Raw genomic sequence first — 25627 nt, forward strand, 5'->3', positions numbered from 1 at the left:
TAATAAAGACATTTTAACTTTCAAGCATTACTGAGGCCATAATACATAATAACACTCCACACTCAAAAAAAAAAAAAACTCTTTGAACGAACATAAAAAAATCATGGAAAGGATTTCCACATGATTAATTTGCTTTATTTCAGCATTATGCAATTCTGTTACTCCAATTTAATGTACTTATGTTGGGTCAACTTAATTTATTAAGGTTGATTCAACTTATTTACTATGGTTGGGCAAAGCTTAATTTAATAGTGTCAGCCCAACTAATTTGCAATGTTTTGGACAATGTTTTCAATAATTAAGTTAAATTTACAAAATAAGTTTAAGTAAACTTAACAAACCTTAATAGAGTCAACAAACAACAAATAAGTTAATTGTACCTAAAAATGTTAATAATGATGACATAAAATTTGAATAATGCCATTTTAGGAACGCCACCCCCTTGCAATAGGATCATGAACAGCTGATTAATATTACTTTTCATTTAGACCTTTCTATAATTACAGCTTATCAAGCATATCAGAACCATATTTGAAATACAAATCAACATTTCAAACCTTTTGTTTCTTTGTTTGTTTTGTTCTAAAACTTGTTAGAACAACTTAATTGCTAAAAATTGAATTACTCATCTACCTATCTAATGGTGCTACACTTCTCCAAGAGGGTGATTTTACCCATAATACACTGCAGAAATCCTCAGCCAATGAGATGCAAGTCTGTGTTGGTTTCATTACTCTTTTACTTTTACGCAACAATAGCCGTGTTTCCACTATCGAGCTAAGACCGGCGTGCTAGTGCGTGCCAGGGCCAGTCGCGTTTCCACTGTCACTTCCGGGGCTTGATCATGCCTCGCCGGGGCTTCCTCGGGGCCAACAGCCAGGTTTTTTGGCCCGACGAAAACCTTGGGCCAAAGCGGGCCAGCTGGGGCTAGAGGAGGGGTTATGAACAAAGCGGAGTTTCTCCGTGTCTAGAGAGCGTCAGCGCGGATCATTTCAGAAAGGTAACAGCTTTAACAGCAGCATTAAAGACGTTTTAAAATAAGTTGAGCTCAAAACTCACTCTTAGTTAGCAGCAAGTGTTTGAAATAACTTGTTCCGATGTGGATTATAATCACTAAACAAGGCAGAAATATTTATAAGCGATGTAAAAGACTATGCACGCTAAACATTAACGTTACACAGTAAACATGTTAAATATGACCGCTTGGAAAAATCAGACGTCAGCTTCTTATTCTCTATCACAATTGTGTATTTATTAAGTAACATTTTATCTGTCGTCTCGTTTCAAGAGTTTAGCTCCACGTTGCATATCATTAAAATATAATAATGATTTTTGTTCTGGAGCTTTTATAAAAAATAGCAAGTCTGCGCTGAGGATCATTTCAGAAAGATAAAAGCTTTAACACCAGCATTAAAAACTTTTTTAAATAAGTCAAGCTCAAAACTCTCTTTCAGTCAGCAGCGAGTGTTTGAAATAACTTGATCCAATGTGGATTATAATCAGCATACAAGGCAGAAATATTTATAAGCGATGAAAAAGATATGCACGCTAAACATATTACCATAGTAAACATGGTAAAATATGACCGCTTGAAGAAATCAGACTTCAGCTTCTTATTCTCTATCACAATCATGTGTTTATTAAGTAACTTATATTATCTGTCACAAGCCTCGTCTCGAGAGTTTATCTCACGTTGCCTATCATAAAAGAATATAGCTTAATAATGTTTTTTTGTTCGGGAGCTTTTATAAAAATAGAGATATTATCATTCATTCTAAATATGACGGCTATACTGTGGCTAATAAACAGAAACAGACGCGACTGAACAAGCAGGCTATTTTCATAAGCGTTAAAAAATAAATAAATAAAATAGAACTAAGTGTTTTTATGTGTGATTAATTTTGAGTCCTGATAAATTAAATCAATTCTATAGTTAAAACATCGATGCTTTTGAATGTGAATATATAACAAAGCATGTAAACAAGCTGCCTCTTTTATCATGTTCGTTTTGTGATCGCGCATGTTCCAGTGACTTATTTCTTAGTTTTCTGATAACTTCTCTTTGATGGTGAAATTTTGAGGTTACATGACGTTGTTCTGAGAGGCGTGTTAAGGGCGTGTTTTAGTGACGTGCAGTGGTGCTTCAAGCTCCACTGTGGAAAGCCTGCGCTATTCTGGCCTTGGTGCTACTGGCCCGGGCTATGAGCCCCGCCCAGCCTGCTTTAAGCCCTGGCTCGCACTGGCCCGACAGTGGAAATGCGGCTACTGTTATGTTGGCTGAACAAATAATTTTTAAGTAAAGCTGACAATACACACTTTTTTGTTGAATGAACTAGATTAATTCAAGTTCACATTGTTAAATAATTTTTTTAAAGTAATCATAACATGAACGGATTAAGTAAAATTGGCAAAGGTGAAAGTAAATTTTTTTGAGTGAGTGAAAATTGTCTGATCTGAATCAGGAGAGAAATCTGCACAGATCAAGCACCGTTTACAAGCTCTAAACAAATATGTGCATGGATTTTATTTTAGAGGACAACAGGGGATGGACATTTCTCAGTTAGTTAGGATTATGGACTCATATTTAACCCCTTACTAGTAACCCCCCTTTTTTGGCATGGAGACCGAAATTACATACCCAAAATAAAAAGGTTTCTGCTCATGATTCTTTCTGACTAGATACATAACCAACCTTTGTTCACAAAGCTGACACTTTAAAGTTTACTGTTCAGGAATCAGAATCACTCAGACTGTTATGATAATAGAAATATATAAGCTCAAACATAAAAACAAAAATAAAAATATTAAAAACATATGTTTTAAATGTATTTAAAAAAATGTTGATGTAGGAAATGAGTTTGAAAACACAGTGTAGCTAAGGCCACAAGTCTTCCAAGACTTCATAAAAAATTTCATAATCGAATCTGTAAAACTGTGAATTTTATGAAATATTTTCTAAGGCCATGTCATGTGTGTTTTTAGAGAAGGCTAATCAGATTGATTTATGGCCCTTGTCATCTCTGTAAGATCTCACATGTAAACTTTCCTGTGCTCTTTGTGTATGTTTCACTGTTGAAAACTGCCCGAATCATGATTGTATTGTTCTCACCAAACGGTTCTTTCACACCTCCGCCAAGTATGACACATTATCCGCATTATTCTTTTATCATTATTCTTTTGTTTTTATTCCACCTTTATTAGCCTTGATTGTGGTTTTTCAGGCTTTACAAAGCAACAAAGCAGCGATCTCACTTCAGTCTCTCTTTGCATTTAGCCCTTATTTATCAAAAGTCTTACTATAAAAATACAACAAAACATTTTCTTACGACCTTACGTGAATTATTGAGACAAAAATGCATTATGAAGAAGAAAAGCACCTGCTATTAGTAGCATTGGTGCTAACGTTAGCATCAAGCTACATCTGACAATTTATGAAATTATTAGTACACTTTTACTCAAAACTCACTTTAAACCCCGATCGAGTGTTTATAATAACTTCCTTTAGCGATCAGGGGTGGAATTTGGTCGTTTACTGTTGTAAAAATATGTTATTTGTAGCCTTTTTCATCGCTGCACAAGTTAGCATTTCCGATGTACATTTTCGATTTTTTTTATAAAAACGCCCCAGATCTCAAGAAATTCTCATACCAAGCTTTACTATCGTAATCGCGGGTTTATTATTCGGATATTTTGTGTGTACAGAGGTGTTTCAGTGTTGTTTTGGCCAGATAACTACCAGGAAGTGTGCAGGAAGCATGTGACACGATGGGGCGGTGTCCAGATATGAAACTCTAAGATTGATGTTTGAAAGACCCAATCAGAGTCTGAGTCACACACCGCACGAGCTGTGACTACTGCACGCACACAGAGATCGCTGGGAGAGGCTGTTTATCATCTGATCGCGTAAATCCGTGGAAAATGAATAGAAATGACGATTCTGTCTGAAGAAATATGAAGTAAACATCAGTAAATATATCCATATATCTCCGCAGATATGCATCTTTGGTCTGTAAATCCTTATTGACGCTGTTCAGTGAGTCTATGTGAACACAAATAAACCGCTCTTGACGTGACTGAATATGAGTGAGTTGTGAATTTCTATTCAAAATGTGGCATAATACGGATTTATTATTTTGCACTCCTGACATAAATCACTAAATATCTGTCACTGCAACAATGTTTTATCAAAATATTGGTCAAATATCGAAGCTTGAGTCTTTAAACTTTCCATTGATGCACAGTTTGTCCAGATGAAGTAAGACAGTGATGTTTAATGTGCTGTGAAAGTGAAACAATAATAAACTGGGGCCGTCAGCGATGTTTGCACGCAAAGGGGTTAAGAAATGGTTTAAAGTTGGTTTTCATATCTACATATTTCTAATTTTCTAATAAAGTTTACAAGTAATTGTAATATTATTAAATATTTTCTTACACTGAAAACCCTAATAAGTTGACTGAACTAAATTTATTGAGTAAACTTGTTGCCTCAATTTAATTCAGTAATGGAGTCTCCCAAAACTTACATATTAAAGTTTATTTAACTTGACGGTTTTGTAGACTACCTAAATCCCTCAGAGGTTTAAATGTTGATACATGATTCATTTGAAGTCACCATTGTGGTGGAAAGTGTTTGGTTTAGTTGGGATCTTGGTCCAGTTACTTCTTGTGTTAATTTGTCTCTTGCTGCTGTATTGGTGTATTTTAAACCACTGTTTTTGTGGTGAAAAAAGACAAATTTAAATGAGCTCAGGTGTTGTTTGACGTTTTTTGTTGATGAGAAAGTCATCACTAATACATATTTGAGATCATAAAATAAGTTTTGTTTGATATTTTTAACAGGCACCAGGAGTAAAACACTTATTTTAAAGATGGACAAAATGAATGTGTTTGAAATAATTTGAGTAAAAGAATCAATCAAGTACTCACACACACAGACTTCTAGATGTAGCATATGCATCACAATAATGGTGACAAACAAAAGAGCTCCATAGCACAAACTCATCCTTATTTTCCAGCCTTTTTTGTTCTGATTGTCACCATTGATGTGATGCATATCCAAAATCTTGATGTCTTTTTGTGACGACACGATCGGTTTTCTAAAAGTAAGTACATTGTTTTATCTACAAAGTTTATATCCATAAAAGTATATCCATAGTTGCAGCAATACATTTTATTTTACTATAATTAGTCACCATTACAAGCAAGATATGTGTATGTTAGATCTCAACTCTCTTTGCCACAGTAACAGTGTTTTACAACACACAAGTTACAGCAGCAAGAGACAAGCTTACACCAACAAAGAGCTGATAACACCTGAGCTCTTTTAAACTTCATCTTTCTTCGCCACAAAAACAGCATTTTAAAATAAACTTTTATTGCAGCAAGAGACAAGCGAACATAAGAAGTATCTGGACCAAGATCCCAACTAAACCAAACATTTTCCACCACAATGGTGACTTCAAATGAATCAAGTATGCACATTTAAACCTCTGTTAATTCTCAATAAGAGCTTCTCTAGATGTCTGACAGAAATAAAGTCACAGAACCTTGTAAGGAGGATATGTGAACGTCTATATCGGATGTACAGAAGACATAAAAAACATTAAAAAAGACATCATAAAAACATTCTCTCCTCAGTGGATGTCTTTTCAATGTCTGCAAAGACATAAAAATACTTTTTTTTTTTTTTTACAGTGCAGTATAGGGTTTACTGTATTCTCATAAATATTGTGACAGTTTGTCAAAAGGTCAAAGTTTAAACATGCTGTTATTTGTTTTACTTCAGTGTGCTGTCAAAAATAAGAACATCATTTTCAGTTAAATTTACATGTTGAGTTAACTTAAATATATAAGTACACTTTAAATTAGTACCAAGTTAAGTGAACATAATTGTTTAAGTACATTAAATAAGCATCAAGTTTGGTGAACTGAGTGATTTAAGTACAATCTACAAAACCGTCAAGTTAAATAAACTTAAATATGTAAGTTTTGGGGGAGTACATTACTCGATTAAATTGAGGCAATGAGTTTACTCAATCAATTTAGTTCATTCAACTTATTAGGGTTTTTGATCTAGCGAGTTAAGCAGTAACTTTAGCTGCCATGTTCTTTCGCTCAAAGGAAAACGATTGGGCCACTTCATCAAATACTTAAGTTGTCATTTCAATAATCATCTCAAAATCACGTACCACAAGGATTTAAATTAACATATTTCACCAGTAGAAATCATGCAAAACAACTTTATATCTACATAATTTTAGTCACCGAACATAGCACACAAAGAAAAACTTCCTCTTGAATTGTAGTTCAGCAACCAAACAGATCAAAAGGACGAATTTTGTAACCCACCAATCAGTGCTTTTGTTCTCTTGTTGCTAGGCAGAATTTCTCCCATGGCCAACCACATTAAAGGAAGAACAGAGTGACGTTGAGTTTTTCGAAAGGATTACTCATGATTTTGAGCTCACAACACTTGAAATCTTAAGTTTATGCATTTTTAAGGTAAATTAGTTAAATTAACTCATATTTTTAAGTGACAGGGCCAAAATGCTAAATTTTAAGTAATGTTTAGTCAACATTACTTGATTTTTTAAGTCAAGGCAACATTAGGGTTTACAGTGTATATAAACATTTCAATATTATATATATAAGACAACCAACAAATTGGGCCATTTACTTTTCACAATTTAATAATTGAGCAGTTTTTTTTAAATCTGCAACCCTTCTTAAAATTCCCCATCTCAATTTTAAGCCAGGATTACTGTTGCGCTACTATATGTCTTTATCATAGTTTTGTCTCCACAGTTCTCGGGGATAAGTGAAGACAGTAGGTTGCACAAATCAGCTTTAAGAACCAAGCTTTCAAAGAGGACAACAATAACTGCAAAACCTGTGCTGACTGACTCTGTTCCTAAAGAAAGTGGCAACTGTGCACCAGAAAGGCATGCTTTGACCTGTGTAACCTCTGTCTGTCTTAGTAACATCATTCAGATCCACAACCTATAGCTGCAGCAAAAAAAAAAAAAAAATCAATAGGCAAACAAGGGCATGAAAAGCGACCCCATTATACACCAGAGAGAGAGAGAGAGAGAGAGAGAGAGAGAAATAGAGAGAGGGGAAGAGAGAGCAAGAGAGAACAAAACAAAGAAAAGTCACAAAGAAAATAGATCAACGAAAAAAAATAAAATAAAATAAACTATAACTAAAAAAAAAAAAAAAAAAAAAAAACTGAACCGCACCAGAGAAGTGATGAAAGCGTACATATTAGTACCTTTTTAAAGGGTTCAGTCCCCATGACAACCTTTGAAAGATTTTATTCATTTTTTGTGGAGTAAAGGGAACTAAAATACTGCACATGTTTGTAATGTTAAGTTTCTTTTTATTTTCCAGTCCTTTTTTTTTTCAGAATGAAATACAATATAACTTATACACGATCTGTGTTTTTGTATCTCTCTCTCTCTCTCTCTCACACTCTCTCTCTCTCTCTCTCTCTCTCTCTCACTCTCTCTCGACAATGCAGTTTTGCCCATTGTGACTAATATTCCATTAAATATAGTAACTACAGTAGGTTTTGATTGAAGTGTATATGATCTTATTAAACGTAACTGGTGTAAGATTGTGCATGTCAACACATTCAGAGTTTCAAAACAAGATTAATGTTTCATATTTAGAATGTTCTAGTACAAAAGAGTACAACACTAATCACCATCATCATGACTCAAGTATTTTGAAGCACTCTGAAAGACCTGCAGTACACAAATGCTAATTAAAATGGAGTTCGCCTTTGTCATTTTATCATAATGAAATCACTTTTGTTTTTTTGTTAACATTATATCAGAAATGTAGAAACCCTAATCCTAACTCCATCTTCCTTATTTCTGACCAGATTCTGTTTATGAGCTAGTATCTACAGACAAACATGATTTTCCATCACTGTAAATTATGAATGAGGCTTCAGAGAGCTATTCCTGTTGTGGAAAAAAAAACATCCTAGCAGTGCAAGTCTCTGCGTGTGCACACAATAACATTAATGCGTGAAAAAAAAAAATAGAAAAATCGGTGCGATTACAGAGCATTGTGGTCATGTATTTAAGGGCACACAGAAAGACAAGTCGCCAGGGATGAGGGTGCACTTTCACAGTTACTAACTTACTAATGGCTGCTTAGTCCCAGGGGAATACTTCTTCCAACCACTCCAGGTCTTTATAAGAGGGAACAGCACTGTTCCAATGTGAAATTACTGATTAAGGCACAACCATCTTCCCAAATTAATTAGCACTTTGCCTTGTTTATCAGAGTAACTGAAATTAAAGTCAGCATGGAATAAAAAAATAACCATTTGCTTCTTTAATACATGCTTGTGGTCTCACTGTGAAAAACCCTAAATAATTAAACAAATGAAAGAAAGAACACATGAATGAATAACAAATTATTACTTGAATGAAAATGAATGAATGAATAAATGAATGAATGAGCAACAGAAGAGGACAGCGGCTTCTATTTAGTTTGTTTTCTCATTAAATTTTAGAGTGGTTGTCATTGTTAGGAAACATTGTTTTGCTTACTGTGTTTAGCATGGTAAACGTGGTCACGTTTATTGCATTAAATGAAAAAATGCACACGGACACATTTCTCATTGATACACTACAATACCTCACAAGCACAAACTGGTTCACAAACACCATTTCTTGTAGACTGTGGATTAACTCGTTCCCAGTTAGTCTAGTCAGCATCGAGTGGCTTTGCAAAAGTCACTAAAGTGGCCACCCACATTCTTTCCATGATTATAATGTTGGCACGGAAAAGTGGGTGGATTATTTCTTGATAACTACTCATGTCAGACATGATATTCCAGATGTTGAGAGGAGAGAACGGTCACAAAGGTGTGTGATCTGAGATGCTTCGTTCAGTTTGAAGGTGGGTCATCTCATCATTTTTCATCTCCTCAGTCAAACTGCCGGTGTGTGTTTCTGATGTAACTGAATGGAAACTCGAATGTGTTTCAGAATCAAAACCTGTTCTGCCCACTGGGAATAACTTGCACTTAATACATCTGTTCTCTTCTGTGAAGCTGATAGATAGGTTTTTGTTTCTCAAGGCATTTCCGCTGACCTTATTTCTCACTCCAATAAAGCATTCATTTATTAATTTTATTAGTACCACTCCAAAGCGATATTGCTGTGCCCTGAGCTCAGGCCATATACACACAGTTTATTTACACAGATGCGGAATTAACCAAGTTGAGTTATGATTGCTCTGGGGGTGAAGAGTGAACGACGATGACTCTTAGACCATCGCCACTGCAGGAGACTTAACCTTAATGGATTTTCCTCTCTGCATCCATCTATTACCCGCTCAGTGGCCATTATAGCCCCGCTCACTGCACACCAGATAGATGCATTCAATATTACAAATGTCACACTCATTCTTCATGTGTTTAATCAACATGCAGATGTCTTTCCTTCTTTTCAAACCTTTAACAATACAAATAAACCATCTCAGATCCAGGAAATATATACACACATATATGACCCCATGATTTCCACAATGCATAAAATGCAGATGGAATTGTGGGATCTGGTCACAAAAATTGAATTTAAAGTATACAGTGGCATTCCTAGATGGTGCAGCGCGAGTTCCCTAGAAGAGGAATGTCTTGGGTTATGCATATAACCATGGTTCACCGAGAGGGAATGAGATGCTGCATCCCCCCGAATTGCCTATAGGGCTTGCCTGTTTTCACGTCTCATTCAGACAACCAAGTTGGTAATGTGTTTGGCAGCTACCCTCTTATACTTCCGGGCTCTCGGCTGTTGACTTCACGGGCTACATGGGCCAGTGGGATTGGAGTTGTTTGAGACGTGCTTCAGACACAGTTCCCCCTGATAGCAGTCCCCAAAGTGTCTGCTAGAGGACACAGCGTCTCGTTCTTTCTCGAGGGAACCATGATTAAAGGCATAACCAGATTCTCAAAGTAATAATAACAATAACACATTTTATAATTTTTTTAAAGGAATATTGCTTATTTTGTTTGTCCATGTTTTAATTTAAGTAGTAAACCTCTGATGTGCAGCACATTGTTTACCAGCAAATACATACAATGTGTATGTCTTCAGATTTCATCTGATTTTATTAGATTTTACAAGATTAGATTTTATGTTGTTAATTAAATTAATTTGATTACCAGAGTTTTCAATAATGACTTTGTGTTTGTAAATTAATAATAATAATCATAATAAATAAAATTGGAAACAGAATTTGGTAAAAATATTTTTTTTTTCTTTATATGTCTCTACATATAACCAGTTCATGAGCCCTCTTTACACTATTTATACAAAAATGGCATTAAATAGAGTACAAGTATGCAAATTGGGGGTCTTCATAATAAAGGGGACATCCACTGAACAATTATTATATATATATATATATTTATATATATATATAAAATATCAGAGAACACAAACTCTGGCTCAGATGTAAAATAAATGTCTGTGTTCAATAAGTGCAATGATGGGAAACGAAACATATTATTTTCTAAAGACAGTTTTTGTCTTTTCAGGAATACTCGTCAATGACGACAATGTTATTTATCATTCCAAAGTGTATTTTTAGACAGTGTTGGTTTGATACATATCATGCAATTACTTCAATTCAAAATTTATCAATGTACAATCTTAATATATAGACCTATATATAAACCACATTGCAATGCACTACAATTATGCACTACACTGATTACTTGCATGACGCTGTCATTCAAACTTCACTCCCTTTTACTCTTTGCACTTCTTGTCAAATGCATTTCATTGGCTCTTTACTAGGGCTGGGATAAACGATTATTTTTTAAACGATTAATCTAGCGATTAATTTTTTCAGACCGATTCGATTTCGATTATCTCCCCATTAATTGACTACTAACAATTTATACATGTTGATTTACATATCTAAATAAAAAAAAAAAAACATTAATTTCTTTAACATTGCAATATATGTTTATTGTAGGGCTGTACTAGAATAATCGAATATTCCAATATTCGTTCGGTGGGGTGGCATTCGATATTCAGTTTTGAGATTCGAATATTCTTTTTTTTTTCAACACGTGACTTCCGTCGCGGATTCATTCTCACTCATGCTTGAACCGCCCGTTGGTGAACGTAGTGATTTATTTAATCTCATACTGAATAGGTACAAAATGCCCAAGACCTCAGCTGTTTGGGAGCACTTTAAATTAAGTGAGGATGACAAGAAAAAGGCAGTGTGTCAAATATGCGATTTGAAACTGGCCTAACACAACAGCACCACAAGTTTGAAAAATCACCTGAGTTCTGTAAGTAGCACGCGGCAAAAAAAAAAAAAAAAAAAACTGCTTTTATGCGCTTAATTTGCTATGATAAATAGGCTAATTGCAACATGCTTTCAATAAATGCATCGCGCATTTTAAAGATATAAATTAACAAAAAGTCAGAATAAGACAAAATAAATCCCTTATATAGAATAAAACTAATTGTAATAGATATTACATTTTGTGTCATTTTAAAAACAATTAATTTATTCTTATTCAACTGTTTATAAGCATGCTACCGTGTTCTTTATTTATTACAGTTCGTTGAAATCACTGTGTGTTACTAATTTAATTTCTGTTTTGGGATTCATTTGTTTTAAAGAAATGTTTGTTATTAATACCTTATTAAAGTTCTTGCTCTCAACAGACTTTGTGTTTTGTATCACTTGTGCACTGTCCGTTTTCGGAGCATAAACCTGCCCGTGTAATGCGTACCGGAAACTGTTCTAATTAAAAGATTATTAAATGTTTATTAATATTTAAAGAATGTGTGCCACCTGATCATATTGCACCAAATGTAACACTGCACTCAACTGGGTCTGCCGCAACACATTTACGATGCTGAAGAGTGAAACGTGAAGGATGACACTATTATTATATATTTAGCCCCAACCACCGAAGCTTTGAATATTCGATATTGATTCCCACCTAAGCTTCGAAGCTCAAAAAATGGCATTCGAAACAGCCCTAGTTTATTGCTCTTAAAATTACAAAATAAAAGACTGACTAAGAATGCATTACTTTGCACTTGTATAGAGATAGCATTCAATAAAACCTTGAAACCTTGAAAACACATAGCTTACTGAAACAAGCTTACTGAACACATAGGGCCTAGCTTACTGAAAAAAAGTTCTTCTTTCAGATGAAAATAACAACAACTTGATGTGTAGCATTCAATAAAAAGGGTCACCCAAAATACTTGTTTAGAGCAATTGAAAGAATACAGTAACCAATGTAAACCTGAGGGCTTTAAGCTAATACAGAGTGCTTTTCCCAAAAATAAATAAATAAATAAATGAACAGTGGGAGCCAGCAGCCTGTCATGGAGAAAAAAAAAAATCTCTGAATGCTCCACGTGAAACTTTGGCATTCCACCCTTTTTCTATCATGTCTAATGATTTTGGTTAATATGCACGAGGGAGGGAGAGGGAGAGAGAGAGAGAGAGAGAGAGAGAGAGAGAGAGAGAGAGAGAGAGCAAGAAGCGCTCGTGTTGTTTGAAGACTGTGAGTGCGCGCTCAGCCGGGACTCTCTCTCGTACGCACCCTGTCAGGCGCAGCAGTCATTCTATTCTACATCACTCACCGATCAAATAAGGCTTTGACAGCCGCCAAAAAAAAAGATCAATGCAGAAAAACCCTGGATTGGTTATATAACGTTGGACAGAATGTTGATCCGGCCATCGCGTATATTCAGCGCACATAAGGTAAATGTTTTGCAAATGTTTCTTAGAGAAATAAAAACAGGTCGACGAATCGACGGGCATATTTTCATCGATGACCTCGACGCGTTGTCCCAGCCCTACTCTTTACTCGTGTGCTACACAATGACAACTGATTCAAATATAATCAAACAACTTTTGCAACTGAGAAACTTAACAGAAAGTTGACAAGTTCTGCAGTGTGACATGCTGCACTCCATCTAACCCTACTGTAAACCGATTTTTCTAATGGGTTTTTAATACTATGCATGCAGCTTTTATGAGCCTAATGTCACTGGAATATTTGAATTTCATCGGTCACAATGTGACACCACTGGAATAAACCAATGAAGCCAAAAAGGTGATTAAAATAGTGAAGAAAAAAAAACGTAAAGCATACACTTTCCTTTAAATTCTGGAAATCTGATCTGATTAAATCTGATTCTAAAACCTGAAAAAAAAAAAAAAAAAAAAAAAAAACATTCTCATGGACATGCGATGTACCACGCAGCAAGCATAAATAATGCAAGCTTTAATGGTTATTTAATAAGAGAGCCTTTACTGTCAGACATTTATTTTCCTCACTGACATATGCATGTGTACATACACACACACACGTTTGTTTTTGTGAAAAGTGGGGACATCCCATAGACGTAATGGTTTTTATACTGTAGAAACTGTATATTCTATCGCCATTCACCAACCCTACACCTAACCCTAACCCTCACAGGAAACTTTGTGCATTTTTACTTTCTCAAAAAAACTCATTCTGTATGATTTATAAGCGTTTTGAAAAATGGGGACATGGGTTATGTCCTCATAAGTCACCCTCTCCTTGTAATACCTGTGTCATACCCATGTCATTATACAGAGTTGTGTCCTGATATGTCACAAAAACATGCCCACAAACACACACACACACACACACACACACACACACACACACACACACACACACACAGAGACACATACACACCTGCACACAAAGCATGCCACAAGAAAAACAGTGCAAATTAAGGAAGACAGAGTGGCAAACACACACAAAGCAAGAAAAGAGCTTTATCCAGGCATTGATTCAGTGTGGGAAGGAGACAGCGATGCTCTTTTACCTTGCAGCAGCTGAAGAAAACACACTACGAGAGCGCTGCCATCTGCTCCGAGCACAGGGTGCAAAGACCAGGACTAACTCTGTCTTCCAACTCTGACGTTCCCGTGCTCTGTTTCTCTCTCTCTCTCGCTCCCTCCCACCTTCAGAGTGGACGGACTGCTCCTATAGGTTTTATCAGAGGAGCACTCTCTCTCTCTCTCCACCTTAGTTCCCCTCCTGCTGTGTTTCTTCAGTCTTACTCCAGCACTGCCTTCAGCTCATCGTAGCGCTCTCTGTCTCGATCTCCTCCTGCATACTCTCTCTAGTGTGGTTATTATGCCGCCTCCGCAGAAGATCATCAACCCCTGCTTCTACATCACTGACTGTTTAGCCCCGCCCACCGATTCACACATGAAGTAGGTTAATAACCAGAGAGGCACATGCAGGTCTGTGCATAAATCAAACGATAAAGATGTTCCAAAAATGGCTGGACGCTGTGTAGTGCCAAGTTGTGGAAATATGCATTGTCTTCCTTCTGATCCCAATATTAGGAAAGAGTGGAAGACTGCAGACAGACATATTTGCAATCATTTAGTCCTATCACTTCTTCTATCATACTGTTATGCAAAGAAAAGCCCATTTCAGTGTTGAGAAAGTGTTGAGAAAGTGCATTCCAGGATATATCTTTGTTAGACCATTTCCAGTGAAATGAAGGATAAAGAGCACAATCTCTACTTCCTGTCAGAAAAGCTTGTTTTAGAAAAAGAAATCAGACTGAATGATAAGAAAGTTCATTCAATCATTTCAGAGGCCTTCACCATTTCTTTCATTCCCCTTTTGAAATGATACACTGACTCCTGTGATCTGACAGAGCAACTGACATCATGCAGTACAGGAATATCTGAAGAAATCTGGCAGCGTGAAAGACAAGTTTTACACATACACAAAGGGTGTGAATAGTGGTTTTAAAATAAAGGCCAAATAACACTGCATACCACACTGATTAACACACCAGTTTGAAACTGTTGAAATTGTTTGCTCAAGCTAACAAGAGCATATCAGGAATAATGCTTTTCAAGCCACTTCTCAACAATCTGTGGAATCTGAGGTATCATTTATTTTCGTAGCAAAAACGGAGCAGGACTGAGTTGCATGGTTACATTTAGATACAAAATTGGTTGTCACTTTTGAAATTTTAGTAATAAATAAAGATTTGTGCCTAAAAAAAATAAAATAAATAAATAAATAAAAAGAAAAGGTTCCAGAAGGGGCTTTTCATAATGATGCCATAAAATAAAGATTTAATTAAATTATGTATATTATTTAATTAATAAATATAAAAAAATATTTTAAAACTTTGTTTCCCAAAGAACCTTTGCATGATCGGTTCTTAAAAGAATAATTTTTTCTTAGTGTGAAGAACATTTTAATAACCCAACAAACCTTTTCTTCCCCCTATCTTTTGTGGAATGGTAAAGGTCCATGGATGTTAAACGTGACCCTGGTCTTAAGTCGCTGGGGTATAATTTTAGCAATAGCCAAAAAAACATTGTATGCATCAAAAAAATTATAGATTTTTCTTTTATGCCAAAAATCATTAGGATATTAAGTAAAGATCATGTTCCATGAAGATATTTTTATAAATTCCCTACTATTAATATATCAAAAATTATTTTTTTATTAATAATATGCATTGCTAAGCATGAATTTGGACAAATTCAAATGTAAATTTCTCAGTATTTTTTTTATTTTATTTATTTATTTATTTATTTTTTGCGCAAAATCATCCCAGTACTTTAGTACTGTACATTTAGTTCTGGAACTAAAGCAGTGCAAAAGGCCCTAATGACACATGGGGGAAGAAAACACACATACACAGAACTGGTGCCTTGATAAAAAGTGGTTCCAAATGTTGTACAAAATAAATATACTAATCTTCGCAAACAATAAAATGTGTAGTACTTTGTTTTACTACCAGATAAAATATCAAATCGGATTATTATTGATATTTAACTTGCATTGCAAAGGTTCCCATGACCTCTCGTGCGATCTTGACAAAATATCTCACAATTTATTTCCAGAACATGCTTGATGAGATACACTAAACCTTGAATACCACACCGGAGGGGTATTCGAGATACTGTGGATTTAGTGTGTGTTAAGGGCACTGTGCTTTGGCATTTTGAATTTTAGACAGTCTTGCGCACTTACTTCCTGTCAGCACATATGCTCTCAAGTGGCCAAGAATGCAAGTGTGGTTATTTGGACGAGGCAAGATTCTGACAAGTACACTGTCATGATCTCTAGCTTTAGTTCCCACAAGCTCCACTAGAGGGCAACACATCCTGTACCCTTTACCATTCACCCTGGATTTAATTTCCCATAATCCTTTGCTGGAACTCGTTATCAACTGAAATCACCTGTCTCTCATCGCCTCATCAGTCTCACAACTATAAGAATGGCACACACACACACACACACACTCACACTCTCACAGCGCTGGTGATTGAATGCTTGAATATTTTCTTATTTTCAAAGCTTTGTCTTAATATTGTTGACCCTGGAATGTTTCTTACCATTGCCCGTTATCTGGATTACTCTTTTGCTTCTGCCTTAGACATTACTTTTTTGTTGTTACTGGACCCTGCCTACATGACTACGCCTTTTTTACTAAAGCCTTCATTTGGATCCCCAACTACATTATTGCCTCCCTTTTTACACACACATTACTGCATAAATAACAACCAGAAATTATTCATCTTGAAAGTTTTGTATGGGATGTGAATGCATGGTTCAAGATGATAGGAAACTGTATTTTAATCTGTTTTTAATCTGTTTGACTTTGATGCATAAAATCAAAGTCAAAAGAACGATTGTGAGAACAATGTGAACATGAGAGCTGATATTTTTGTGGAGAGTGAAATCATATTGCATTGTCAGCTGCTGACATCATCAAAAAGGCAAACAAAGGGCTTCTAAACTGCTGTGAATGAGAATCAACCTTTTGATGGCCTTCCAATATTAAGAGTATGTGATTCTGGCAATAAGCAAAGGTCTCTTCAAATGAAAATATATGAATCATGAATCATGCCATAAAAGTGAATGCTATGAATCTTACTCTGTGTGATGTTCCATCTGTGTTGGTCAGGAAGACGTCTGGAGATGAGGGAGCATTTGTCATCAATGTTTCAAAGCAGCCGTCAGCTGCTGCTACATTAATGTGAAAAGTGTCAGTGCGAATAAAATAGGGGATGTTTGTGCACAAATCCCAGAATTACTTTGCTCTACTGTTACAACCACAAGCAGGAATATGGTTTCTCTGTCTGCATATTTAATTTATAGAAAGAGCAATCTAAATGTCAAAAATATTAGGATTTTTAAACTTTCCCGTTATGTTCAGTTTTTTCTCTCGAATAGCACTAGTGCAAATGTGATATTGATTTTATGTAACAGTTCAATATAACTTATCATTGTGTTATATAATAGATAAAATATTATCGGTTTTGCCAACAATATCACCTATTAAAGCAACAGCAGAACTGTTTTTGTGTCTCCAAGCAACAGATAATTTCTAAATGAATCCAGGTTTGGAATGAACAGGGTGAATCTATTTAAAATGATTTTCTTGTGTAAAACAATAATGGCTTTAAATTATTGATGTGCAATTGATTAGATTAATGAATTGCTACATTGTGTAATTATTTGGTAGAAAATGTTTTATCAAATGACAGCCCTAATATATATCTCACTAATAAATTTAATTCTATGACCATTTTACTGTTGATCCTAAGGTCCCACCTTAACTTCCACTATGCCTATGTCATGTCATATATCGCAACTGAACTCTCTCGTGTACGCACAAACAGCAGTTGCTGGAAGCCAGTCATAGTTTATAAAGTTTTAAATATGGATATTCTTTTAACAAAAATCCATCACTTCATAGTCATATGGATTACTTTAATGATGGATGGATGTGCTTTTTTGGAGCTTCAAAAACTAATTAAAAAGCAGGGAATAGCCAGGATATCATTTAATATAACTTAGATTGTGTTCGTCTGAAAAAAGAAAGGCATATACACCTAGGATGGCTTTAATATGAGTAAATTTAAATTTTTGGGTGAACTATCCCTTTAATTATTACACTTTTGTTCTTTTACATTTTTATTATATCTGAACTGCACACATACACATATGTATATCCATAACAGAAGGAACAAACAAAACAAAAAAAGATATATTATATATATATATATATATATATATATATATATATATATATATATATATATATATATATAACAATAATAATTGCACTTTTTCAATAGAGTTCACCATTGAGACATCTGTCGCCAGGCCAACAAATCCCAATTATACTTTCACATATAAATCCATAGAAACAAGCAAAGTCACTGGATCAAAGAGTCACCAAGCCTTTCTTATTTAAACCCAGCAGGAAGCCAGACCTGACACAGTACAATGAACTGCTGTGAACCGAACCTGCATATTGTACTGCATGCATTCAGTGAGAAAATAATGGGGTGTGTTTAGTGAATTACTGTCACCATGATTATAGTCAGTAAGATTTGTAAGAAATGAATACTTTTATTCAGCAAATTACATTGACAGTGACAGTAAAGACAAAGGTCAGATGATTAAAAGTCACTACCATTATAATTTGTTTTATTTTATAATTGTATATATATTTTTTATTATATTTTATAGCTACTTATATTATCATATTTGTATCTTATTATGTTCTGAATACCAGTAAAATGTAAAGGATTTGCTGACACCTTACATCAGGACATAAATCAGGACAGAAATGGTCACAAGTGGACAGAGGAGCCAGATTAAAACATCAGGTGTGAACGGGAATGGATCTCCCTAGTCTACTTGTGACCAAAACGCATCTTAACCCCAGCTGTAAACAGGCCCTCAATGCAATCAACATGTTTACTAGCCCTGTCCAATTTTCTGCATTACTGTATAGCGTCTACATTTTCTCTGTGCAAGTATGACACCAAGTGGCTAACAGGCTTTGTTGCAGAATGGCCAAGTGCATTTTCTGTACCAGCTGTAACCAGATACTGGTACATTAAAAACCGCTCCTCCCTCTGTCACAGCATAAATGATCACTCATTAAAAGACACTGGTGTGATAGTACAGAAGGAGAGAGAGATGACAGATAAACATAAATGCAGTGTTAATGCTGTGGATCCCAGCCCATGAGATCGAGACCATCAGCAGGACAACCACAAGACTTCTAGAAAAGAAGATCTAAGTCATTGGCCTCCTCTTATCTTTTGCTCTCTCTCTCATAAGCCGCCATGAATAAGGTAATCCTGTAGTCCACATAGCTCCGCACACTGAGAAGACCTCGGAGAAAGAGAGATGGAAATGTAAAATTCATAGTCGTATCGCTTTGAAGTCGGCACAGCCAAAAGCTATTCAGAGAAAGCTGGCACGCTAGGTTTGGCAGGATAAAGGTTTGTGATTATGTTTACTGAATCCCAGCGCTGGGTCTCTTACCTCAAGGGCTTTAATTGAGTTCTCACAGCAGGCTGCCAATAGCAGAAGATATGAAACAGAGAAAAATGAAGCCTGCAGGAGAGATCTGTTTGGGCAGAATATGGCTCCTGAGGTACACAGGCATGTTAGCGCCTCATGACTCTTCTCTTGTTATCACATCCACACCTTCTCGTTTGACTGAGCATTACATAAGTCTATTTGTACAGTTAGAACTGTCATTTTACAAAACTTAAGTATACCTTATTTTCAAATGGTTTTCTGAAATCAACTTTAGCCCACCAGAGCAGTCTGAACCTCAAAATAAACTTAAAAAATCGTTACAAGCCATGAAAGGTGCATCAAAACATTAGAAACTTTGATATGAAGCAAAAAAAAAAGTATTAGAAAAATTGACAAAAAGACTATATGTATATATATATATATATATATATATATATATATATATATATATATATATATATATATATATATATATATAGTCACACTCTCCCTTTTGCATTTTGTTTTCATGTGTACCTTTCCTCCTTGTTTAGTTTGTTGTCATGGTATCAGATTGGCTGTCATTTCATCAAGCTTTGTATCATTAATTGCCCTTGTTTGCTCAGTGTCTTTAAGTTCATGTTTTTCACTCTATAGTTGTTGGGTATTGTTACACTCATGCTCTGGTTGTCACCCTGTATCAGAGTTTACCTGTGGATTATTAAAGCCTGTTTGGATATATATATATATATATATATATATATATATATATATATATATATATATATATATATATATATATATATTTGTTCTTTCTTTTTTTCATTCTGGACATCCCTGCCTTGATCGTGGTGACCGCTCCCTTGAGGAACATTTGGAACAATCCCTTGACCATCAGTAGAACTTTCCGGATGACTGCCTTTGTTCATTCTTTCTTGCAGGACCAGTTGTCTGAAATTTAAGGACGGTATACTCATCTTGCAAGTGGGTTCCATTAAAAAAAAAAGATTAAAAGAACCAAAATCCACCCACTGAATATTATATCTGCCTCAAGTACTTTTTAGTGATAAAAAAATCCCAGCACATCTATAAATGATATTGTCCGTATTGGATCAGTGCACAAAGCAGTCAAGACAATTCAATCAAAGCATATATCAATGAGAGCAGAACTAACTTTATTTTACCCCAGCGCTGGCTGGAGGAGAGCATAAGAGCATATCTTATTTATATGCATACGGGGAGTATTTTCTTTCTTTCTTATTCCCCTAACGATTCGATTAACTTATTTATTTATTTTTTACTTTTATAGAAAAAAGAAAAAGATTCACTAAAAATATTGTCTCATGAGAGTCATTTGTTTGGAAATAGGACTACACTGGTTTCAAAGTAAAGCGTATTTTTTATTCCCAAAAAGAACTGTCTCATAAGAGTCATTTGTTCAGGAATCACACATCTAGTTGCACTGTATGACTTTAGATTCACCAAGAGAACCGTCTCTCAAGAGACATTTGTTTGGGAATAGGAATACACCGTCATTTGTTTAAAGGGGGGGGGGGGGGGGTTGAAATGCTAGTTTTCACTCAATCTCCTGTTAATCTTGAGTACCTATAGAGTAGTACTGCATCCTTCATAACTCCAAAAAGTCTTTAGTTTTATTATATTCATAAGAGAAAGATAGTCTGTACCGATTTTTCCCGGAAAAACACGACCGGCTGGAGGCGTGACGTGTGGGCGGAGCTAAAGAATCACAAGCGCCAGTAGGCTTTTGCGTTGAGAGCATGTGGAAGCTGTGACATTACCGTGAGGAAAGCAGTTTTACTCACCGCCTGCGGTTCCAACACACGATCGTGACCCTTTTTCGTTGGGATTGCATTATCCTTAAGAAATAAACGATACGCAAATCCGGCGTCAAACTGGGCCTTGTTTGTAAAACAAGCATCTTTGAAATGCAGGGAACAAACACTTGCACAACTCCGTTGATGCTCTGTAAAAAATAAACTCCATCCACTGGTCCCTTAATGCTGTTACTCTTTTGGTAATCTGTGCAGGGTTGTCTTGCCCTGGCAACCAAAACACACTTCTTTTGTGACATTTTGCGACGCTCTCGCTCTGATCAGGCTGTGCTCAGCCTCTCTCTGCTCTGCTATACGGGAGCGCGCGCTCTTCCGGCAGAAGTGCCTTAGGACCCATATAAGGAAATTCCGCTCCATCTAACGTCACACAGAGCCATACTCGAAAAAAAACTTTCTGAAACTTGTGACAAACCGGAAGGAGTATTTTTGGAACAGAAATACCCCTTCAAACATACAACTTAATTTTTGAAACTTTGTCCATGTTTAGCATGGGAATCCAACTCTTTAACAGTGTAAAAATCTTCCCTAAACTGGCAAAGTCTGGCAAATCCAGTTACTTCATACTAAAAAGTGCTCATTGTATCAATCAATAACTCAGGACCATTTCTTAATTTTCAGGACAGTCAATGCGATGAATCAGGTGATTTCTGTCAACTCTTGACATTTTTGTGTGCAATATGTATCTGAAAAACTGACAAGAACAGACTGTGGGCATGTCATCTGAGACCAGCATATCGTTAACCAAGTAATAAACTCTCTTCATAAGGTTCGCCTGGAGCTTTTGCTTTAAAAGTAAAACCAATTACTGTGAGGCAGAACAAATCAAATCCAAAATGTACCAATAACTATAAAGAAAAACAACTGGGTATGAGTGAAGAAGAGAGGAGGCACTTCAGGCTCAGAAGGATCTGGAATAGAAATGAGAATAACTAAGGGTGCTGGTGAGCTAAAGTGTCTCTGAAGAATTCTCTGCTCTATTATGCGAACCACAATGACAAAGAGGCTTAATAATATTGGTTACAGGATTTGTTATTGAGACAGGCTGCTTATATTAAGCATGAGGAGAGAGTTATCAGTCTCTTCCCTGTGCTTCAACAAAGGTGCCCTTCAGAATCTAAAGCCATCAGCTAAGTAATCTATTTCTGTATCAGTCCATCTATACATGATCATCTGGAATTTACATCCTGAAACAAATTAAGAACTGAGTGTGTGATCTCGGATTCATCTTTAGATGAACATCACACCACTCTTGGTCTCTCTGAACTGTCTTTATCTGCATCAAATTCAAGGCCCTGATGTTAAAAAACCACCTAAACACTCTGTTTCAACTCCCAAATTACAAACAAGCACATTCATTTGGAATTGTAGTCTTGAGCTGAGACTCAAATTGGATAATTACAGATCCCTGCAGCAGATGACTGGAATCATGTATCATTATTAGGGATTCAGAGAGTATAATCCACCATGCAGCCAAAACAACTTTATTATAACATGGATTTCTGCAGATTTGAATCTGATTACTCATAACATTAACAGTAATTCCCATGGGTATTTAAGGATGGCGTAGTCAAGACAGATATATGGACACACACAAAAGTGCAACCACAGTTGAATTACATCATGTTAAAGCAATATTTGTCCAAAAATTCAACTTCTTTAATCAGTTCCCTAATTCTCATTCATATACTGAAAGTGTGCATGAACAAGGGGAAAAATCCAATTGGCTATTGTGTCACACGACATATTGTATGAGAACTATAGCATAATTTAAAACCAAACTGTTCAAACACAAAGATATTATTTATTTATTTATTTATTTATCATTATTATTATTATTTATTTATTTATTTATTTATTTATTTATTTATTTATTTATTTATTTATTTATTTATTTATTTTTGGAGCTTAGCAGCCTTACCATTGTATGAACAAATCAACATCAACATTCAGGTGTGATATTTCCATTAGTCCCTGGAAGAAATGATTGGGTCCTAGTTATTGCTGGTTATTGAAGCACAGCTCACTCTGAAGTCACTTTCAAGCCAAGCAGCATTCTGTTGGTCAATGCAGCAAATTGTAAAATCAGTATAGGGAAATATTCCAGAGTGTATTGAATTCCTATAGAAATAGCTGGATTTCATCCATAAAAATGTGCAGTGCAACAATAAATGTGACTGCACCTCAAGCATTTTGTGCATATTTTGTATAAAAGGTCAGAAGGATTGCCGTGACTTGAGAATGAGTATATGACAGAATTTTGTGTTTTTTCTACATTGTCCTTTTAATATATGAAATGCGTGATTCTGGATATGACTCTAAAATACAACTTCATTGCAACCTGTCTAAGGCCTGCAAGTCTTTGCCATTTCATTTTTGGAACCTCAAGAGCAAGACATCCAATTGAAAGTCCCAGTGTGAGTGGATGTCCAAAATGTCCAAAAGAAGCAGTTCAAGAGAGCCAGGATCGACAGCATAGTCTAAAACGATGATGTGAATCAGAAGGTGTGTGTTGCACTGTTAAGAGTGGAAACAGAATGCGGCACATGCCACAAAACAAAGACAAATGGCAGGACATCAACAGACAATAAGAATTCTAGAATAGCACCATCCCCTGCAGGGGAAGAGCTAGCGGCAGTCTGGTAGTGTGACCATCCACTGGGGTTTAGGTTGGACAGTCTGGTTTTGTCTATAAATAATGGTAATATTATATTAGTCAATATTTGGTTACGTAGCTACAACTTCATTGTAGACAAAATATTGTCAGTATGGACTATTTTGCTCAGTTTCTCCAACCATTGAGTCTCCGATCAAGAACTGTGGCATTTCATGGCTGAATGATCCAGCTTTTTTAAATAAAATCAAGTGAATTAATGATTCAATAAACCATTCATAAATACAGTTGTTGAAAATGAAACTGCATTCTAGTATACTACTTTTACTGTTTTTGACATATCTTTTTAGTAAGAGTAAGAGTTTACAAAGATGGATAATGATTTCATTTGATCTATTTTTGAATACATTTTAAATGAAATTTCAACCAATAGGTGTCTGTCCAAGACCACAGAGATGAGCAAGAGAAATAAACATAAACTGAGTGCACCTTTCTGTCCTCCAACTCTTTCTTGTTCTACAAAATACAATTATTGGCTTCCTCTCTGATTAAAAGATTTGAAAGTGACATGACATACAGCCAAGTATAGTGACCCATACTCAGAATTTGTGCTCTGCATTTAACCCGTACAAAGCGCACACACACACACACACAGTGAACACACACACACACCCAGAGCAGTGGGCAGCCATTTATGCTGCGGCACACGGGGAGCAATTGGGGGTTCGGTGCCTTGATCAAGGGCACGTCAGACATGGTATTGCCGGCCCGAGACTCAAACCCACAACCTTAGGATTAGGAGTCTAACTCTCTAACCATTAGGCCACGACTTCCCCACTTTTAACAGCTTTTTGTGGCTATTTTTCAAATAGTGATTATGGTTAGTGCAACCCCCATATTATAAAAAAGGCAGGAAAAAAGGTCTAAAGCATTGAGAGAGAGAGAGAGAGAGAGAGAGAGAGAGAGAGAGAGAGAGAGAGAGATTGCATGTGCAGCAAACTAAACTTAAATGGAAGCACTTTGACCTTAAGTAATTAGATAGTTAAAGCAAAAATGGCAAAGCAGTGGTGTGTGTTAACCTCATTTTCAAAACTGCGTCACTCCACAAAGTGCTGTGCCTGTAAATGTTGATATGAAAGCTGCCAGGTCGGCACTTAAGATCAGTCAATAGCTATAAGTAATGTAAATAACAGTCACATAAATCCACTGTGTAGCATATCAATGTGCAAGCGTGTAATGTAGACTCACTTCCAAATTCAGTTATTATCAACATACTATAGTATTATGTACCATATTGGGTGACAATATGGGATGGAGAGAAACTTTCTTAAACAAATAGTTCACTGAAAAACATTTACTTGCCCTCATGTTGAATTCCTTTCTTATGTGGAACAAAAAAGCAGATATTTAGAAAAATGTACAATAAAATGGAAGTATTGAATTGTTTTATTATATGAACAAAACAGTTTATAAATTCTTTAAAATGTATATTTTTGTGTTCCAGAGAAGAAAAAACATTCATAAAGTTTTTTTTTTTTGTGTGTGTGTGTGTGAACTATGCTTTTAAATCCAGTTGTATGAGTCTTTAGGTAATACAGTTTCGGTCACAATGGCTTTTTGGTGACCGGTATAAAAATCCTCGAGGTGACCTTTGCGTTTACAGTCCATATTTTTTTTTATTTCAAAGCACCAAAAACCTTGAGGTAAACAGCAATGCCAGGTACTGTATGAAATTGCCACCAGTCCCTGAAAGAGCAGACTGGGTCCTAGTTATTGCTTTCTGTGGACAAACATATAAGATGTCCTAAA

General features: G+C 35.7%; 1 protein-coding gene across 7 annotated transcripts in view; it reads right to left on the minus strand.

The window, feature by feature from the left end:
* The window catches only part of LOC127934528 (protein Aster-B), a 125611-nt gene extending 111453 nt beyond the window's left edge, over positions 1 to 14158 (minus strand). For 4 of the 7 annotated variants that reach the window (XM_052531973.1, XM_052531972.1, XM_052531971.1 and 1 more), the window contains exon 1: positions 13869 to 14157. The gene's annotated coding sequence lies outside the window, so the exon portion shown is untranslated. Of the gene's footprint in view, positions 1 to 13868 lie in introns of all 7 variants that reach the window. The other 3 variants (XM_052531970.1, XM_052531976.1, XM_052531968.1) reach the window with 1 other exon arrangement.
* Between the last annotated feature and the right edge of the window lie 11469 nt (positions 14159 to 25627).

The sequence above is a fragment of the Carassius gibelio genome, chromosome A18 (assembly GCF_023724105.1).
Source record: "Carassius gibelio isolate Cgi1373 ecotype wild population from Czech Republic chromosome A18, carGib1.2-hapl.c, whole genome shotgun sequence".
Lineage (NCBI taxonomy): Eukaryota > Metazoa > Chordata > Actinopteri > Cypriniformes > Cyprinidae > Carassius > Carassius gibelio.